The following is a 19351-nucleotide window of genomic DNA, read 5'->3' as shown; positions in this document are numbered from 1 at the left end:
ATTTCTGAGTACCAACACAGTGTTTGCTTAGGAACCACTAGACAGCTTGCATCTCTCTTGCTAGACAGTATGCACCATGAGAAAGACTGGTGGTACTTGAGCACAAAAAACAGCATTATAGACAAGCAACTGTTTGCCATTAAACCACCAGTAGAGGTCACAAGGGCACCAAGAACAATCAGTATTGGAAATATTGGAAAGCAAGTTAATGGAGGTAATTTTTGCTTTTTTATGCAATGCCTGTCTTGAACAGCATTTTGAGGAAGAAATATTGGAATCATCTATTTTTATTAGTTTGTGCACTGCACATTCTTCTGCAGGATGCCATCAAAGTGAGTCAAGTAGTTATGACAAAACAAGCTCTTCACAAGTTTGTGTAACTACAGTGTATCACAAAAGTGAGTACACCCCTCACATTTCTGCAAATATTTCATTATATCTTTTCATGGGACAACACTATAGACATGAAACTTGGATATAACTTAGAGTAGTCAGTGTACAGCTTGTATAGCAGTGTAGATTTACTGTCTTCTGAAAATAACTCAACACACAGCCATTAATGTCTAAATAGCTGGCAACATAAGTGAGTACACCCCACAGTGAACATGTCCAAATTGTGCCCAAATGTGTCGTTGTCCCTTCCTGGTGTCATGTGTCAAGGTCCCAGGTGTAAATGGGGAGCAGGGCTGTTAAATTTGGTGTTTTGGGTACAATTCTCTCATACTGGCCACTGGATATTCAACATGGCACCTCATGGCAAAGAACTCTCTGAGGATGTGAGAAATAGAATTGTTGCTCTCCACAAATATGGCCTGGGCTATAAGAAGATTGCTAACACCCTGAAACTGAGCTACAGCATGGTGGCCAAGGTCATACAGCGGTTTTCCAGGACAGGTTCCACTCGGAACAGGCTTCGCCAGGGTCGACCAAAGAAGTTGAGTCCACGTGTTCAGCGTCATATCCAGTGGTTGGCTTTAAAAAATAGACACATGAGTGCTGCCAGCATTGCTGCAGAGGTTGAAGACGTGGGAGGTCAGCCTGTCAGTGCTCAGACCATACGCCGCACACTGCATCAACTCGGTCTGCATGGTCGTCATCCCAGAAGGAAGCTGACGCACAAGAAAGCCCGCAAACAGTTTGCTGAAGACAAGCAATCCAAGAACATGGATTACTGGAATGCCCTGTGGTCTGACGAGACCAAGATAAACTTGTTTGGCTCAGATGGTGTCCAGCATGTGTGGCGGCGCCCTGGTGAGAAGTACCAAGACAACTGTATCTTGCCTACAGTCAAGCATGGTGGTGGTAGCATCATGGTCTTGGGCTGCATGAGTGTTGCTGGCACTGGGGAGCTGCAGTTCATTGAGGGAAACATGAATTCCAACATGTACTGTGACATTCTGAAACAGAGCATGATCCCATCCCTTCGAAAACTGGGCCTCATGGCAGTTTTCCAACAGGATAACGACCCCAAACACAACCTCCAAGATGACAACTGCCTTGCTGACCTTGCCTTGACAACCCATGTGCCTACTCAGATAGTAAAGAGGTGGAGAAGCTTATCCAGAAAAGCTGAAAAAAATATGGCAACTGTAAGGCAACTGTTTGACAACCTTCAAGATATATCTAGCCACACAAAGAGGTCTGCAGATTTCCCAGGTCATGTGAGAGGTTTAGGCTGCACAAAAACTGAGAGTACATCTGTGTTACAGAGGATGGCTATTACAAAATTTCCTGGAACTACAGTTCTGCCAGGTTTATTTTATAATTGTTTCAGCTGTACAGTTAGAAGATGGAACCTTCTGCAAAATCACTGGGAACTCCTACTACAAATATCTTCTGTGTTGTAGTAAAAGAGCTTGCAAGCATTTACATTTTCAGCATTTAGCAGACGCCTTTATCCAAAGCGACTCACAGTAGTGACAGTATACAGTGTGAGCAATTGAGGGTTAAGGGCCTTGCTCAAGGGCCCAACAGCTGCAACCTGGCAGTGGTGGGGCTTCAACCAGTGACCTTCTGATTACTAGTCCAGTACCTTAACCACTAGGCTACAACTGCCCTAGCAGCAGCACAAAGCTATATAATATAGAGTCAAGCCGGAAAGTCTGCACACCCCTTTCACCTTCTCCACGTTATATGATGTTACAGACTCATTGTATATTAGATTGAGTTCTTGTTTTGCCTCAAACATCTACACACAATCACCAATAATTACAAAGAATACTTGGTTGATGCACCTTTGGCAGCAATTACAGCTTCAAGGCATCTTGGCAAAGAAGCTACAAGGTTGGCACACTTGTTTCTGGACATTTTTGCCCATTCCTCTTTGGCATATCCGTCATGTTTTTTTAGCTCCTTCCACAGATGTTTTATTGGATTCAGGTCTGGGCTCTGGCTGGGCCACTCAAGGACATTTACAGACTTTCTCCGAAGCCACTCCTTTGTTCTCTTGGCTGTGTGCTTCGGGTTGTTGTCTTGTTGGAAGGTTCACCCCAGTCTGAGGTCCAGAGCGCTCTGGAGCAGGTTTTCTTCAAGGATCTCGGTGTACTTAGCTGCATTCATCTTTCCCTCTATCAGGACTAGTTGCCCCGGGCTTGCTGCAATTTTTCTGTACCCTTCTCCAGATCTATGCCCTGACACAATCCTGTTTCTGACTTCTGCAGATAATTCCTTTGACCCCATGGCTTGAAGTTTGCTCTGATATGCACTCGCGACTGTTCGACCTTATATAGGCAGGTGTTGGCAATCCCCAATCATGTCCTATCAATAGAATTTAGCACAGGTGAACTCTAATTAAACTGTAGAAACATCTCAAGCAGTATCAGTGAAAACAAACTGCACCTCAGCTCATTTTTTATTTATTTAATATACTTCTCAAATACTTGTTTTCAAATAGTATGCAAAGTATGTTAAACAACTGCTGAAGTAATTCACTTAAAGCACACTTTAAATACCATATACCAATGTTTACTTATACCAATGTGTATTTTTTCATAAAGCTATGAAGTACACTTAAGTATACTAATCTTCAATATGCTACAGTGCACTAAAGTGAATTATTGTCACACTAGTGATCAATACACTTAAAGAGTGCTAATTATACTGTAACTGTACAAAAATAATACAAAAGCTCCATAGAGTAGGTGTTATTACATGTGTGATTATGGTATTTCGGTGGCACAGCAGTAAAACATGCTAAGACGTATCAACTGACATGTCAAACTTGTGAGTTTGAATTTTGTATCTGCTAAAAGTCTCCAAACTACCTCAAAACATAAAAGTTTTGACCCCTACTGGTTGATGGTTACAATTTAAGTAACAGAGATCAGTATGTGGCTGATAAATTTGGCTATGAACTACAAAGAATTGGAAAGTCTGCAACTGGATGTACAAGGCAAAGGATTGATCATTCATTGTGCTCTGCACGTGTGGGTTCGAATCCCATCCTTGTCAAAGTAAACACACTTTTAAAAGCCCTCCTAAATAACCTCAGTCTGCTTTGAAAACATTGGAAATAAGTAACACTGATGTACTGAATTGCTACTCCTACGTCTGTTTGTTCTTCCTTATATGCTTAATAGGCGGCAATGTTTTTAAAGCAGACCAAAGTAATTCAAGAGAGCTTTTAAAAGTGCAGGCAAATCCCATCCTCATGGAGGTGAAAGTACTTTTAAAAGCTCTCTCAAATGACCTCAGTCTGCTTTGAAAACATTGCAGCCTATTGACCTTATGTGGAAAAGCAAACGGACATAAGAGTAGTAGTTTAGATCGTCTGTGTTGCCTCTTCCCACCCGTTTTCAGGCCAATCCAGCCCTCTGAAGCTCCTCCTGCCACACTTGATTACAAATGACACACCTGCAATCAGACCAGAAGAGCATTCCTCATAGCTTGCCCAGACGAGGTGGCCGAGTGGTTAAGGCGATGGACTGCTAATCCATTGTGCTCTGCACGCGTGGGTTCGAATCCCATCCTCGTCGAAAACAATACCTATTAAACTCTTAATGCATGCTCAATAATCCAGCTCAATAATCCAGCTCCACAAATCCACAAAGTGGAGACTGTTAAACAATGTGTGCTTACTAATCTGTATGTAATTAACATTGTATTAAAAGAACGGCTGTATAAGATGAACTGTTTCTTTTTGGTGTTACAGTTGTGAGTTTTTTGTGAGTAGTGCCAATATTTTGCACAGAGCTGAAAGCAAGAGTTTCAGGGGTATTGTTTAATGTTTAAAGGCTTGGTTTTCAATGAGTATGGGATTCGAACTGTGGTTGCTGCGGCCACAACTACTGTTGCCAACGATCAGCCACGTCCAGCTCACATCCACTGCTCCCTGATAGTCATAGTTCCAACAGAACAAGCCTCTTGAGCTACAGCAACATGGCACTGAAGGGCTCACCATCGGCTGACGCCAGCATCAGTCACTTCTTTCCACTTTGACAAGACCTGCGTTGTTGGATCTGAGGTACCGAGAACCATACACAAGGAGTTAGAAAGACAAAAAAAGTACAAGGTCTTCTGTAGTCAGACACGTTATCCATTGCACCACTGAGAGACTGCGCTTGTGACTTTCCTGAAGCTCTGGCCTCATTTCTGTCTTTTGACCAATAAGAGAAAACTTTAAAGCACAGCATACAAAAACACCCTGTTGTGACCTGGATTCAAACCTGTGTTGCTGCAGCCACAACGCAGAGTACTAACCACTATACGATCACGGCATTCCAACGGTCAGCCACGCCCAGCTCACGTCCACTGCTCCCTGATAGACTGCGCAGTCATAGTTCCAACAGAACAAGCTTCTTGAGCTACAGCAACATGGCACAGAGGAACTAAATGGCAAAGTTTTGCTTGAGTCCTATCATAAAGGAGAATTCCAATACCGGGAGTCGAACCCGGGCCGTCTGGGTGAAAACCAGGAATCCTGACCGCTAGACCATATGGGAAACTGAACGGCTTGCTGTCAGCAGCATCAGTCACTTCTTTCCACTTTGACAAGACCTGCATTGTTAGATCTGAGGTACCAAGAACCAAACAGAAAGTTAGAAAGACAAAAGAGGCACAAGGTAAACAAGCTGCAGTCATAGTTCCAACAGAACAAGCCTCTTGTGCTACAGCAACATGGTGCAGAGGAACTAATAGGCAAAACCTGCATTGTTGGATCTGAGGTACCGAGAACCATACACAAGAGATATCTTGTGGCAATCGAATTCTGAGAAAATTCTGGTCTTCTTTGATATGCTACATGACCACCTTCCCATTGGAAAAACTTGCCCCTGATCCAATATGGCGGCTTTCAAGATGGCGGCCATGTTCCGGACATAGCCTAAAAGATAGGCCCCCTCACCCATTACTTGCTGGGTATTCAAATATGTCATTTTTCCTTTCGTTTCTGAAATAAAAGAGTGTCCTGAGACTTTTGACTCACCCTGTACATACTTTACAGTAAATACAGTGCTGTTGGGATTATATGGTAAGCCTTCTTTTTTTTCCTTCTAAATGCTTGTGTGCAGATTTTTGACGTGTCTTTCAGTGCACTTTTTGCAAGTGTCTTTGGCTTATTGCTAACCATGATAAATACTTCACTTATTATAAACCAAATGTACTAACAGTTGTGTGTCAGTAGTGCAATACATTAAATACATAATTCATAATAAGACAGAGTTTAAGTTTATGTTAATATCAAACATAAAAAGACAGCAGTTCTGTAAGAATGAGCAGATTACATATAATATTTGCATAAATAATTAGTTATATAGTACTAATAGATAGTAGGTTTTGTTCCACACAGATGTAGTGAGTGTAAGTGTGCACATGATGGCAGGCTCCATCTACATGTTACTAAACTCTGTAACAGGGCTGTACTGCTGGAAAAGGAAGTTAAAGAGAGGAAATGGTTTAATTATGTATAAGATATGATAGCAGGTGTTGAGCTACATTATTCTGCAGATCAGTCATGGCATTGTTTGGATTACTGTGTCTTCTTTCCATTGTTTTAGGTGAGAAATAACATCACATAACACATGAGAACCTTTATCCAAACCTTAAATAGAAGTTATATTGTATCTGCTGCTAGATTCTTGTCCTTTTTTTTCTTACACTCATATCTTTCAATAAATAAGCATTATTCTTTCTCTGTCCACAGGTTATAATCATGCACAGGAAATTAATTCAACTTCAACCACTAAAACCGTCTTGGAGAGAGAATCTGTTACTTTATCCTGCAATTACAAAGGATTAGGTACAAATAATGACCTGCTGTGGTATCGTCAGTACTCAACATCCAGTCCAGAGCTCATTATTCTGGTTAGTGAGTATAAGAAAGAAGCTGCAGTTTCTGGGTTTTCTGCAAAAATAAATGAAGATAAAAACCGAGTGGATCTGAACATCTCCTCTGCTGCAGTATCAGATTCTGCTCTCTACTACTGTGCTCTGAGGCCCACAGTGACAGGAACTCATACTATACTGTACAAAAACCCTCACCTAAGTTACATATAGTAGTTCCTTTAGGTAAAATATGTACATTTCGATAGCACCTTGCATTACAGATCAATAATAAGTGGGTAATGATATGCTAATACTGTATTAACGCAACAAATCGTATTTACTCAGAAATTAAATGTCAGTTTACTAGCGGCTACTTAATAATAATCCAGTAACTGTAGCTGTAACAAGTCGAAGTTGTATTTATTTAAAACTTCTCATTCAAATTCTTAATTAATAATAAGTCAGTAATTGTAGCCAAAATAAGTCAATAATAAAATGGTAAGATATTAATCACTCTATTTAAATCATTTCAGCATAACTACTTTTGTGTTTAAAGAAGCCCTGTAGACGTAAACCATATAGAAGCCCTTTGTAGTTCTACAATTACTCAATTCTCAGCACTGCAGTGACACTGACATGGTGGTGGTGTGTTAGTGTGTGTTGTGCTGGTATGAGTGGATCAGACACAGCAATGCTGATGGAGTTTTTAAACGCCGTGTCCACTCACTGTCCACTCTATTAGACACTCCTACCTAGTTGTTTTACATTTACATTTTCAGCATTTAGCAGACGCTTTTATCCAAAGCGACTTACACAATGAGCGGAACACGATGAGCAATTGAGGGTTAAGGGCCTTGCTCGGGGACCCAACAGTGGCAACTTGGTGGTGGCGGGGCTTGAACCGGCAACCTTCTGTTTACTAGTCCAGTACCAGAGCTATCACTGGTTTTACTTTGTAGATGTGAAGTCAGAGACGATAGCTCATCTATTGCTGCTGTTTGAGTTGGTCATTTTCTAGACCTTCATCAGTGGTCTAGAAGGAGACCAACGGGGTGCTGTTGGCTGGATATTTTTGGTTGGTGGACTAACCGATACTGATACTTTTTAATAATTAAGGTAGATGCATCATCAAATTGCTAAATCTAAATGAATTTTCATGATCTTCAAGTGTTTTGTGATTTTTTACTTTGGTTTATTAATTAGTTAAAATTCAGGACAGAATTTGGGCAACATTTATAGGTAAATAGACAATGCTTTATTATCATAATAAACTAATTTAAATACATTCTTTTTTCAGGTACAAAAATTAAATAAAGTATAAAAAAACTAAACAACCCCCAAAGCCTTGAGTTAAAATAAATATTCCCAGAACAGAGGTTTTGGTTAGAGGTTTTTTTCATGTTCACATTTTTAGCTTTTATTGCACATCGCCTGTGACTTAGGAACTGTCCTGCCTTTGAAAAAATCCTCTCGGCTGTCACTGATGTTGCAACTGCTCCCAGATGTTTCTTGGCAAGTTTGCTCAGAAAGGGGAATGTTTTTGGGGTGCATTGTTTTTCCACCAAAGTAGTGGATCCTGATGTGGCTTCTCTTCTGAGCACCTGCACATTTCAATTAGGGCATCAGTGCCAGTTGTCCAATGCTGCTGAGATGCAAAGAGTTGAGAGTAAAATTCTGTCCATATCCCACCTTGTGCTGCAGGTGGGGATGCAACAGCCCTTGAGCTTAATGCTGAGGTCTGACTCACTGACTGCATTTCAGTGACAAGTCGAGCTTTTACAGGCTCAACATTTGCAGTCACGGAATCCCAGGTTTTTAAATATAATGTCCAGGTAGGTGCTGACACTCAAGACCATAAAACTACAATAACAATAGCCCTGAAACGACGGTGACATTACACTAACAGCTCAGCAGCTAGCTTGCTACCTTGGAGCTCAGACGTTTTAATGGTTCTGAGAAGCAGTGACACCACAAAGGGGAAATCACCTTTGAAATTGAAACATGCTTTTCAGTTGATATCTCCCTGGTTGCTTCCTCAAATGGTCTCAGTGCATCGATGGAAAGACTAATGACAGACCATTCTTCTTTACTTAAACAAAGTTAGCTCTTTCCAAGGAGACAGAGGACTGTGGTAACTGGCTCATTTTGCTCAATCTCACTCCATAAGCCATTTAAAGGGCATGGTATAGGCCTTTTAATAGCTTATGCTTAAGTTATTTAATAGCTGCCCAATCACGTGTCCTGGTCAGTCTCTATTGTAGCATTAACATTAAACACAAAGCTTTGACTAACACGTCTTTTAATCTAATCGATGCCTAGAAGCCTGCTCTCAAAGGAACCTTTACTTGTGTGGAAATCCCTGAGGATTCTAGGTAGACTGTAATTTTGATGTGTAGCACAATGGAGTGAATGGTCAGCATGTTAAGTCAAGTCTTGGATTTCTGCTAGCTTGCATCAGCCCTTCAGATCAAATACATTATTTGCTAATAACATATTTAACCCCTTGTTAGTCCGGCCTATTTTTGTGCATTTTCCGCCTGAAAGACATACCTAGTTTCTAAGGCTTCTCATTCAGAAAGTTTATAAGATAACACAAAAATTATACTTCAGTGTTATAGAAAACCCTTTAAAGTATCAGAAAAACACAGCCAAATGCCATGATGTTATGTTACAATGATCAAATGATGACAAAAACACCCCAAAATGTAGGCGCTTTTTACATTTTTTTTTAAAGCCAAAGTTTCAGTGAGTATAAGTAGGACTGCAGGTCTGCAGACCATCTACAGAACATATATAGAGTTGTAGCCAAAGGGGTTTTCTGTCACAGGCCCAAATTTTAGACCTCTAACTCATTCTGATTTTGAGTTATTGCACCTGGAGTGGCATCACACTTTACTGCTCTCCAAAGCTTTCCATAGCTTTCTAACTGACAATAAACAGATTATACTGCAGATAAAATGTGTAAAATGCATTATTTATACTTTATAAAGTCATTATTTATAACATTTGAGTGTTTTTTACAAAAATACAAAAGCTCCATAGAGTAGGTGTTATTACATGTGTGATTATGGTATTTCGGTGGCACAGCAGTAAAACATGCTAAGACGTATCAACTGACATGTCAAACTTGTGAGTTTGAATTTTGTATCTGCTAAAAGTCTCCAAACTACCTCAAAACATAAAAGTTTTGACCCCTACTGGTTGATGGTTACAATTTAAGTAACAGAGATCAGTATGTGGCTGATAAATTTGGCTATGAACTACAAAGAATTGGAAAGTCTGCAACTGGATGTACAAGGCAAAGGATTGATCATTCATTGTGCTCTGCACGTGTGGGTTCGAATCCCATCCTTGTCAAAGTAAACACACTTTTAAAAGCCCTCCTAAATAACCTCAGTCTGCTTTGAAAACATTGGAAATAAGTAACACTGATGTACTGAATTGCTACTCCTACGTCTGTTTGTTCTTCCTTATATGCTTAATAGGCGGCAATGTTTTTAAAGCAGACCAAAGTAATTCAAGAGAGCTTTTAAAAGTGCAGGCAAATCCCATCCTCATGGAGGTGAAAGTACTTTTAAAAGCTCTCTCAAATGACCTCAGTCTGCTTTGAAAACATTGCAGCCTATTGACCTTATGTGGAAAAGCAAACGGACATAAGAGTAGTAGTTTAGATCGTCTGTGTTGCCTCTTCCCACCCGTTTTCAGGCCAATCCAGCCCTCTGAAGCTCCTCCTGCCACACTTGATTACAAATGACACACCTGCAATCAGACCAGAAGAGCATTCCTCATAGCTTGCCCAGACGAGGTGGCCGAGTGGTTAAGGCGATGGACTGCTAATCCATTGTGCTCTGCACGCGTGGGTTCGAATCCCATCCTCGTCGAAAACAATACCTATTAAACTCTTAATGCATGCTCAATAATCCAGCTCAATAATCCAGCTCCACAAATCCACAAAGTGGAGACTGTTAAACAATGTGTGCTTACTAATCTGTATGTAATTAACATTGTATTAAAAGAACGGCTGTATAAGATGAACTGTTTCTTTTTGGTGTTACAGTTGTGAGTTTTTTGTGAGTAGTGCCAATATTTTGCACAGAGCTGAAAGCAAGAGTTTCAGGGGTATTGTTTAATGTTTAAAGGCTTGGTTTTCAATGAGTATGGGATTCGAACTGTGGTTGCTGCGGCCACAACTACTGTTGCCAACGATCAGCCACGTCCAGCTCACATCCACTGCTCCCTGATAGTCATAGTTCCAACAGAACAAGCCTCTTGAGCTACAGCAACATGGCACTGAAGGGCTCACCATCGGCTGACGCCAGCATCAGTCACTTCTTTCCACTTTGACAAGACCTGCGTTGTTGGATCTGAGGTACCGAGAACCATACACAAGGAGTTAGAAAGACAAAAAAAGTACAAGGTCTTCTGTAGTCAGACACGTTATCCATTGCACCACTGAGAGACTGCGCTTGTGACTTTCCTGAAGCTCTGGCCTCATTTCTGTCTTTTGACCAATAAGAGAAAACTTTAAAGCACAGCATACAAAAACACCCTGTTGTGACCTGGATTCAAACCTGTGTTGCTGCAGCCACAACGCAGAGTACTAACCACTATACGATCACGGCATTCCAACGGTCAGCCACGCCCAGCTCACGTCCACTGCTCCCTGATAGACTGCGCAGTCATAGTTCCAACAGAACAAGCTTCTTGAGCTACAGCAACATGGCACAGAGGAACTAAATGGCAAAGTTTTGCTTGAGTCCTATCATAAAGGAGAATTCCAATACCGGGAGTCGAACCCGGGCCGTCTGGGTGAAAACCAGGAATCCTGACCGCTAGACCATATGGGAAACTGAACGGCTTGCTGTCAGCAGCATCAGTCACTTCTTTCCACTTTGACAAGACCTGCATTGTTAGATCTGAGGTACCAAGAACCAAACAGAAAGTTAGAAAGACAAAAGAGGCACAAGGTAAACAAGCTGCAGTCATAGTTCCAACAGAACAAGCCTCTTGTGCTACAGCAACATGGTGCAGAGGAACTAATAGGCAAAACCTGCATTGTTGGATCTGAGGTACCGAGAACCATACACAAGAGATATCTTGTGGCAATCGAATTCTGAGAAAATTCTGGTCTTCTTTGATATGCTACATGACCACCTTCCCATTGGAAAAACTTGCCCCTGATCCAATATGGCGGCTTTCAAGATGGCGGCCATGTTCCGGACATAGCCTAAAAGATAGGCCCCCTCACCCATTACTTGCTGGGTATTCAAATATGTCATTTTTCCTTTCGTTTCTGAAATAAAAGAGTGTCCTGAGACTTTTGACTCACCCTGTACATACTTTACAGTAAATACAGTGCTGTTGGGATTATATGGTAAGCCTTCTTTTTTTTCCTTCTAAATGCTTGTGTGCAGATTTTTGACGTGTCTTTCAGTGCACTTTTTGCAAGTGTCTTTGGCTTATTGCTAACCATGATAAATACTTCACTTATTATAAACCAAATGTACTAACAGTTGTGTGTCAGTAGTGCAATACATTAAATACATAATTCATAATAAGACAGAGTTTAAGTTTATGTTAATATCAAACATAAAAAGACAGCAGTTCTGTAAGAATGAGCAGATTACATATAATATTTGCATAAATAATTAGTTATATAGTACTAATAGATAGTAGGTTTTGTTCCACACAGATGTAGTGAGTGTAAGTGTGCACATGATGGCAGGCTCCATCTACATGTTACTAAACTCTGTAACAGGGCTGTACTGCTGGAAAAGGAAGTTAAAGAGAGGAAATGGTTTAATTATGTATAAGATATGATAGCAGGTGTTGAGCTACATTATTCTGCAGATCAGTCATGGCATTGTTTGGATTACTGTGTCTTCTTTCCATTGTTTTAGGTGAGAAATAACATCACATAACACATGAGAACCTTTATCCAAACCTTAAATAGAAGTTATATTGTATCTGCTGCTAGATTCTTGTCCTTTTTTTTCTTACACTCATATCTTTCAATAAATAAGCATTATTCTTTCTCTGTCCACAGGTTATAATCATGCACAGGAAATTAATTCAACTTCAACCACTAAAACCGTCTTGGAGAGAGAATCTGTTACTTTATCCTGCAATTACAAAGGATTAGGTACAAATAATGACCTGCTGTGGTATCGTCAGTACTCAACATCCAGTCCAGAGCTCATTATTCTGGTTAGTGAGTATAAGAAAGAAGCTGCAGTTTCTGGGTTTTCTGCAAAAATAAATGAAGATAAAAACCGAGTGGATCTGAACATCTCCTCTGCTGCAGTATCAGATTCTGCTCTCTACTACTGTGCTCTGAGGCCCACAGTGACAGGAACTCATACTATACTGTACAAAAACCCTCACCTAAGTTACATATAGTAGTTCCTTTAGGTAAAATATGTACATTTCGATAGCACCTTGCATTACAGATCAATAATAAGTGGGTAATGATATGCTAATACTGTATTAACGCAACAAATCGTATTTACTCAGAAATTAAATGTCAGTTTACTAGCGGCTACTTAATAATAATCCAGTAACTGTAGCTGTAACAAGTCGAAGTTGTATTTATTTAAAACTTCTCATTCAAATTCTTAATTAATAATAAGTCAGTAATTGTAGCCAAAATAAGTCAATAATAAAATGGTAAGATATTAATCACTCTATTTAAATCATTTCAGCATAACTACTTTTGTGTTTAAAGAAGCCCTGTAGACGTAAACCATATAGAAGCCCTTTGTAGTTCTACAATTACTCAATTCTCAGCACTGCAGTGACACTGACATGGTGGTGGTGTGTTAGTGTGTGTTGTGCTGGTATGAGTGGATCAGACACAGCAATGCTGATGGAGTTTTTAAACGCCGTGTCCACTCACTGTCCACTCTATTAGACACTCCTACCTAGTTGTTTTACATTTACATTTTCAGCATTTAGCAGACGCTTTTATCCAAAGCGACTTACACAATGAGCGGAACACGATGAGCAATTGAGGGTTAAGGGCCTTGCTCGGGGACCCAACAGTGGCAACTTGGTGGTGGCGGGGCTTGAACCGGCAACCTTCTGTTTACTAGTCCAGTACCAGAGCTATCACTGGTTTTACTTTGTAGATGTGAAGTCAGAGACGATAGCTCATCTATTGCTGCTGTTTGAGTTGGTCATTTTCTAGACCTTCATCAGTGGTCTAGAAGGAGACCAACGGGGTGCTGTTGGCTGGATATTTTTGGTTGGTGGACTAACCGATACTGATACTTTTTAATAATTAAGGTAGATGCATCATCAAATTGCTAAATCTAAATGAATTTTCATGATCTTCAAGTGTTTTGTGATTTTTTACTTTGGTTTATTAATTAGTTAAAATTCAGGACAGAATTTGGGCAACATTTATAGGTAAATAGACAATGCTTTATTATCATAATAAACTAATTTAAATACATTCTTTTTTCAGGTACAAAAATTAAATAAAGTATAAAAAAACTAAACAACCCCCAAAGCCTTGAGTTAAAATAAATATTCCCAGAACAGAGGTTTTGGTTAGAGGTTTTTTTCATGTTCACATTTTTAGCTTTTATTGCACATCGCCTGTGACTTAGGAACTGTCCTGCCTTTGAAAAAATCCTCTCGGCTGTCACTGATGTTGCAACTGCTCCCAGATGTTTCTTGGCAAGTTTGCTCAGAAAGGGGAATGTTTTTGGGGTGCATTGTTTTTCCACCAAAGTAGTGGATCCTGATGTGGCTTCTCTTCTGAGCACCTGCACATTTCAATTAGGGCATCAGTGCCAGTTGTCCAATGCTGCTGAGATGCAAAGAGTTGAGAGTAAAATTCTGTCCATATCCCACCTTGTGCTGCAGGTGGGGATGCAACAGCCCTTGAGCTTAATGCTGAGGTCTGACTCACTGACTGCATTTCAGTGACAAGTCGAGCTTTTACAGGCTCAACATTTGCAGTCACGGAATCCCAGGTTTTTAAATATAATGTCCAGGTAGGTGCTGACACTCAAGACCATAAAACTACAATAACAATAGCCCTGAAACGACGGTGACATTACACTAACAGCTCAGCAGCTAGCTTGCTACCTTGGCGCTCAGACGTTTTAATGGTTCTGAGAAGCAGTGACACCACAAAGGGGAAATCACCTTTGAAATTGAAACATGCTTTTCAGTTGATATCTCCCTGGTTGCTTCCTCAAATGGTCTCAGTGCATCGATGGAAAGACTAATGACAGACCATTCTTCTTTACTTAAACAAAGTTAGCTCTTTCCAAGGAGACAGAGGACTGTGGTAACTGGCTCATTTTGCTCAATCTCACTCCATAAGCCATTTAAAGGGCATGGTATAGGCCTTTTAATAGCTTATGCTTAAGTTATTTAATAGCTGCCCAATCACGTGTCCTGGTCAGTCTCTATTGTAGCATTAACATTAAACACAAAGCTTTGACTAACACGTCTTTTAATCTAATCGATGCCTAGAAGCCTGCTCTCAAAGGAACCTTTACTTGTGTGGAAATCCCTGAGGATTCTAGGTAGACTGTAATTTTGATGTGTAGCACAATGGAGTGAATGGTCAGCATGTTAAGTCAAGTCTTGGATTTCTGCTAGCTTGCATCAGCCCTTCAGATCAAATACATTATTTGCTAATAACATATTTAACCCCTTGTTAGTCCGGCCTATTTTTGTGCATTTTCCGCCTGAAAGACATACCTAGTTTCTAAGGCTTCTCATTCAGAAAGTTTATAAGATAACACAAAAATTATACTTCAGTGTTATAGAAAACCCTTTAAAGTATCAGAAAAACACAGCCAAATGCCATGATGTTATGTTACAATGATCAAATGATGACAAAAACACCCCAAAATGTAGGCGCTTTTTACATTTTTTTTTAAAGCCAAAGTTTCAGTGAGTATAAGTAGGACTGCAGGTCTGCAGACCATCTACAGAACATATATAGAGTTGTAGCCAAAGGGGTTTTCTGTCACAGGCCCAAATTTTAGACCTCTAACTCATTCTGATTTTGAGTTATTGCACCTGGAGTGGCATCACACTTTACTGCTCTCCAAAGCTTTCCATAGCTTTCTAACTGACAATAAACAGATTATACTGCAGATAAAATGTGTAAAATGCATTATTTATACTTTATAAAGTCATTATTTATAACATTTGAGTGTTTTTTGGAGTGATGAACTCTCACAGTGAGCCAGTAAGCGCTCCCTTCCCCCAGCGCACACACACATATACAAACCGCTAGATTTGTAACAAGATACATGCAGCCGGTTGAACTTTTCACGAACTGAGTCGTTTAAATTGATTCACACTGTATTATCAGCCCTAAGAGAAAAGTTTGACTCACTCTACTGATTCAGAAGCACACATACCAGCGTGCGTAATGTGTATCCATGGTGACGGCTGGTGAAATACAGCTGTTTAGACTAATCCGAGAGGCTAAATGCAAAAAGTGGGGCGGGATATAAGCTGGTCCTCCAATCAAAAGCAAAATATGCTAATATTTTTGCATTTCTCCAATGAAAAACAAGTATTAGGTGGTGAGATGGATACTGTCTCTACATTGGCTGTAGAGGTATTGCGCAATCTCACAGCCAAAAAGTGAACGCTATCTGTTAGAGGAAGGTTTTGTGATTACTGTGAGCGCTCTCTCATTATGATACGATCTGATATTCGCGTGTTATTGACTTATAAACTTATACAACATTCTTGCAACTATTCAAAATGGCCGCCGGTGTTTGTAAACATTTACAAAAAGTGGATTTTATCTGGAATGGAAGGACTAATGAACATAAATTTGGACTCAGCTTGAAGATAGAATATCCAGGTATGTGCTGGTTTAGCTCTAATGCTTTTGTTTGATATACATTTGTCGCGGTGGTGTTGTTTACCGAGTGCTTGATGCATTGCATGCCATGCATTGATGGCAGAGCTTTATCAGATGTAAAACTTTTCTGTAATATTTTGGATGCTGATGTATTTGAAGTAAAACAAACAGCAGAAATGTGATGGTGAAGTTGTGCTGGCTTGTTTGGTATAAATGTTGTCGGTATGAAAGTAAGTACCGCAGTATAATATTACAAAATATAAAGGCTGTATTTCTGGCAGAAATTTTTCAGACCTACAATTCTTTTGTGTTTTTAAAAGAACTTATAAACAAAATAAGCTCAATGTTTACGTTGCTAAAAACTAGAGATTTTAAGCTATCAGAAGGTTCCTTGTTTACCAACAATGATATTTTGACGGTGTGACAGTATACAGAGAAACACAAACATAAAAATTCAAAGCCCGTTCACGGGCTAAAGACCACCATGGGGTTTTAATTCTATGCACCTGAAAGCAAATCAGATCTCAGTAGAAAGTCAGTATATTATGCACTATAAAGAATTATACTTGATTCATGGGTTTGGCTGTTTAAGTGCTACCATGTATGGTGCTCCTGCAGAAGCCATGTGTAGGTGCTTTGTTTACACTCGATGGGATATTAAACTGATGCTGGTAGGATGTTGTGATGCGACACAAGAAAAGTGTCCCAAATTAACAAAGTAAAGTGTATTGTAGTATTTTATTTAGGAAATTACAAGAAAAGCCATTGTCTGTCCACATTACAATTATAAATACAGCTGTTACCAGGTGCAATAAAAGTTCATGCTTTTACTACCTCTCCTTTTAATTACAGCAACACCTTGTTCTCCAGAAGTTTTATTGGGTATAAAGTGCAGAAAGCAGCAGCTCATGTTCTTATTTGAAGTACAAAATTAGATATATTATATATAGGTAGGTAGGTAGGTAGATAGATAGATATACAGCACTGATTCTTACAGTAGCATCAGTTAATTTATTACTATGTTACATGTTTCTCATTCAAATTTAAGATCTTACTTTAGTTTCCTTACAGTGTTTTAAGTGTTTTTAACATTTTCTTTTTGTCTTTATAACAGGTGGTTTTGCAGCTGTAATTGGTCCAACAGACAAAGATTCCAATATTGTTTCAAAGGAAACAGAAACTGTTACTCTAAAATGTTCATATGAGTGAAGCAGCAGCTACATTGTGCTTTACTGGTACAAACTAAATCCTAACAGCGCACCACAGTTTTTACAGCCCAGAGCACTCCTGATGACCCTTGATTAAAAACAGGAACAACTGGGGACTCCACTGTACTGACCATTAACAATGTAAAGCTGACAGATTCTGCTCTCTATCACTGTGCTCTTAGAGAAGCCTACTGATACAAAGCTATTGAGATGCTGTACAAAGACTCACATATTTGAAGTTCCTCAAAGCTCAGAAGATCAAAGTTATTTATTCCTTCACCTTGTTATCAGTTAACCATATTCACTCACACGAAAACCACATGCCCACAGACAAGATTTTTTATTGTTTCTCTCTCTCTCTCTCTGTCGGAGTGCATACTGGGAGCAAGTGAGCGGAGTGGCAATGGCAGCAGGTGCAGGGGATTTTAGTTTCCTCACATGGTGCCACACAGTTAAGGTGGCATCAGAAGTTGTTGGACATGACTGTTATATCTGGGTCTAGAATGAACAGCAAGTTTGTTGTTTTCCTAAGTACAAAAGAAAAAGCTAACAAACTAGTGGAGAACGGTGTAGTTATAAGCGGTTCACACGTTAGTGTTCTTCCCCTTCTTAGGCCGGCAAAAAGAATCACCATATCAAACGTACCGCCGTTTATTAAAGAAAAACAGCTGATCTCAACTGGGAGCAAATCTCCACTTTTAAAACATGTACTTTCATTTAGATGTGGTGTGTACACGGTTCTTAATGATAGTAATACAGAATTGAACCTGTCCTTTAGTTTCCATGTTGATTATACAGTAGTTGCTACTACTGACACAATTAAATGTCTTGCGTGTGGCAGACCTGGGCATTTATTGTATGGCTTTATTGTAATTTTAGCTATATACAAGTACATATTGTAAGGAAACAGGACCAGGGTGCAACATAGAACAAAAAGTGCAAGACAGTATAGTACACAGTGCAGATAAACAACAGTACAATAAATACAAAAAGACGTTTCTAATCTAAAGAGACAAGTGTTGGTCAGTACATGGTACTGAGTAAATGGTACGTCAGGTTGAAAAGCATATTCTGATATGCAGTTAGCACCATAGGGTTTTTATAGTGTTGTGTAGGCCTGGCATCCAAGTAGAAAGCTTTGCCATTTAATCGCCCCGTTTCATTTCCATTTGCACACTGGGATTAGAACCTGAAGAGGCAGTTGATGAATTAAATGTGAGCAAACAAGGGCTCGTCCGGGATTTGAACCCGGGACCTCTCGCACCCTAAGCGAGAATCATACCACTAGACCAACGAGCCAGCCTGGACGAATGCCAGGGCATTTCTTTGACCTCCGTGGCTTAGCATCAAAACCATGTTGACTGGTTGCACTGGGAAGTGTATTCATGACAAAACAAAATTCAATGCAGAGCTTCATTAAAGCATTTCTAACAGTTTAAGCATGAGGTGTCATTAAAGGCATGAAGGCTATTTGCATCCACATAAGCTCACCAACTTCTACCAGTGTATCAGCATGTGTCATTTAACGGGACACTTGATAAGTTTTTTGTATAGTTCAACGAAGCATTCGACTAAATAAGGGCCCTTCCGGGATTTGAACCCGGGACCGCTCGCACCCGAAGTGAGAATCATACCCCTAGACCAACGAGCCAGTGAGAACAAAAGTCTTTGTGTTACTTTAATCTGCGTGACTGACCTTCAAAACTATGTTGTCTGGTTGAGCTGGTAAGTGTGGTCAGTGCTTGCATTACAAAACTATCAAAACCTCCAGTATCAGTACATAGACTGGTTATAACCTCTTTTTAAAGAGTTAAAACATGAAAAATATTTAAAGGCTCCATATAGTAAAAACTTCCTTTAATTAGTCGACTGTCAGGACTAGGAAGCATTTGAAAGCTTTGTGCTGTTTTCATAAAGTACCTTTGTAACCCCATGTCATTAGACAGGATTTACATGTTTACCAATTTAATGCCACCTTTGATTTCTAATTACACACTGTAATTACATTTTGAAGAGACAATTTGATGTCAACATTCTT

At 39.8% G+C, this 19351-nt stretch overlaps 5 non-coding genes across 5 annotated transcripts; 2 read left to right on the top strand and 3 right to left on the bottom strand.

Moving 5' to 3' along the window:
- Positions 1-3892: 3892 nt before the first annotated feature.
- On the top strand, positions 3893-3974 carry trnas-gcu (transfer RNA serine (anticodon GCU)). The gene has a single exon. It is a non-coding gene; the product is annotated as a tRNA-Ser (tRNA).
- An 894-nt stretch (positions 3975-4868) lies between these two features.
- On the bottom strand, positions 4869-4940 carry trnae-uuc (transfer RNA glutamic acid (anticodon UUC)). The gene has a single exon. It is a non-coding gene; the product is annotated as a tRNA-Glu (tRNA).
- Positions 4941-10060: 5120 nt separating this feature from the next.
- Positions 10061-10142, top strand: trnas-gcu (transfer RNA serine (anticodon GCU)). Its single transcript has one exon. It is a non-coding gene; the product is annotated as a tRNA-Ser (tRNA).
- Positions 10143-11036: 894 nt separating this feature from the next.
- On the bottom strand, positions 11037-11108 carry trnae-uuc (transfer RNA glutamic acid (anticodon UUC)). The gene has a single exon. It is a non-coding gene; the product is annotated as a tRNA-Glu (tRNA).
- A 7432-nt stretch (positions 11109-18540) lies between these two features.
- On the bottom strand, positions 18541-18612 carry trnap-agg (transfer RNA proline (anticodon AGG)). Its single transcript has one exon. It is a non-coding gene; the product is annotated as a tRNA-Pro (tRNA).
- Between the last annotated feature and the right edge of the window lie 739 nt (positions 18613-19351).

This window comes from Trichomycterus rosablanca, chromosome 4, assembly GCF_030014385.1.
Source record: "Trichomycterus rosablanca isolate fTriRos1 chromosome 4, fTriRos1.hap1, whole genome shotgun sequence".
Taxonomy (NCBI): Eukaryota; Metazoa; Chordata; class Actinopteri; order Siluriformes; family Trichomycteridae; genus Trichomycterus; species Trichomycterus rosablanca.
The sequence above is the reverse complement of the archived record's forward strand: the minus strand, read 5'-3'. Positions and strand labels throughout refer to the sequence as shown.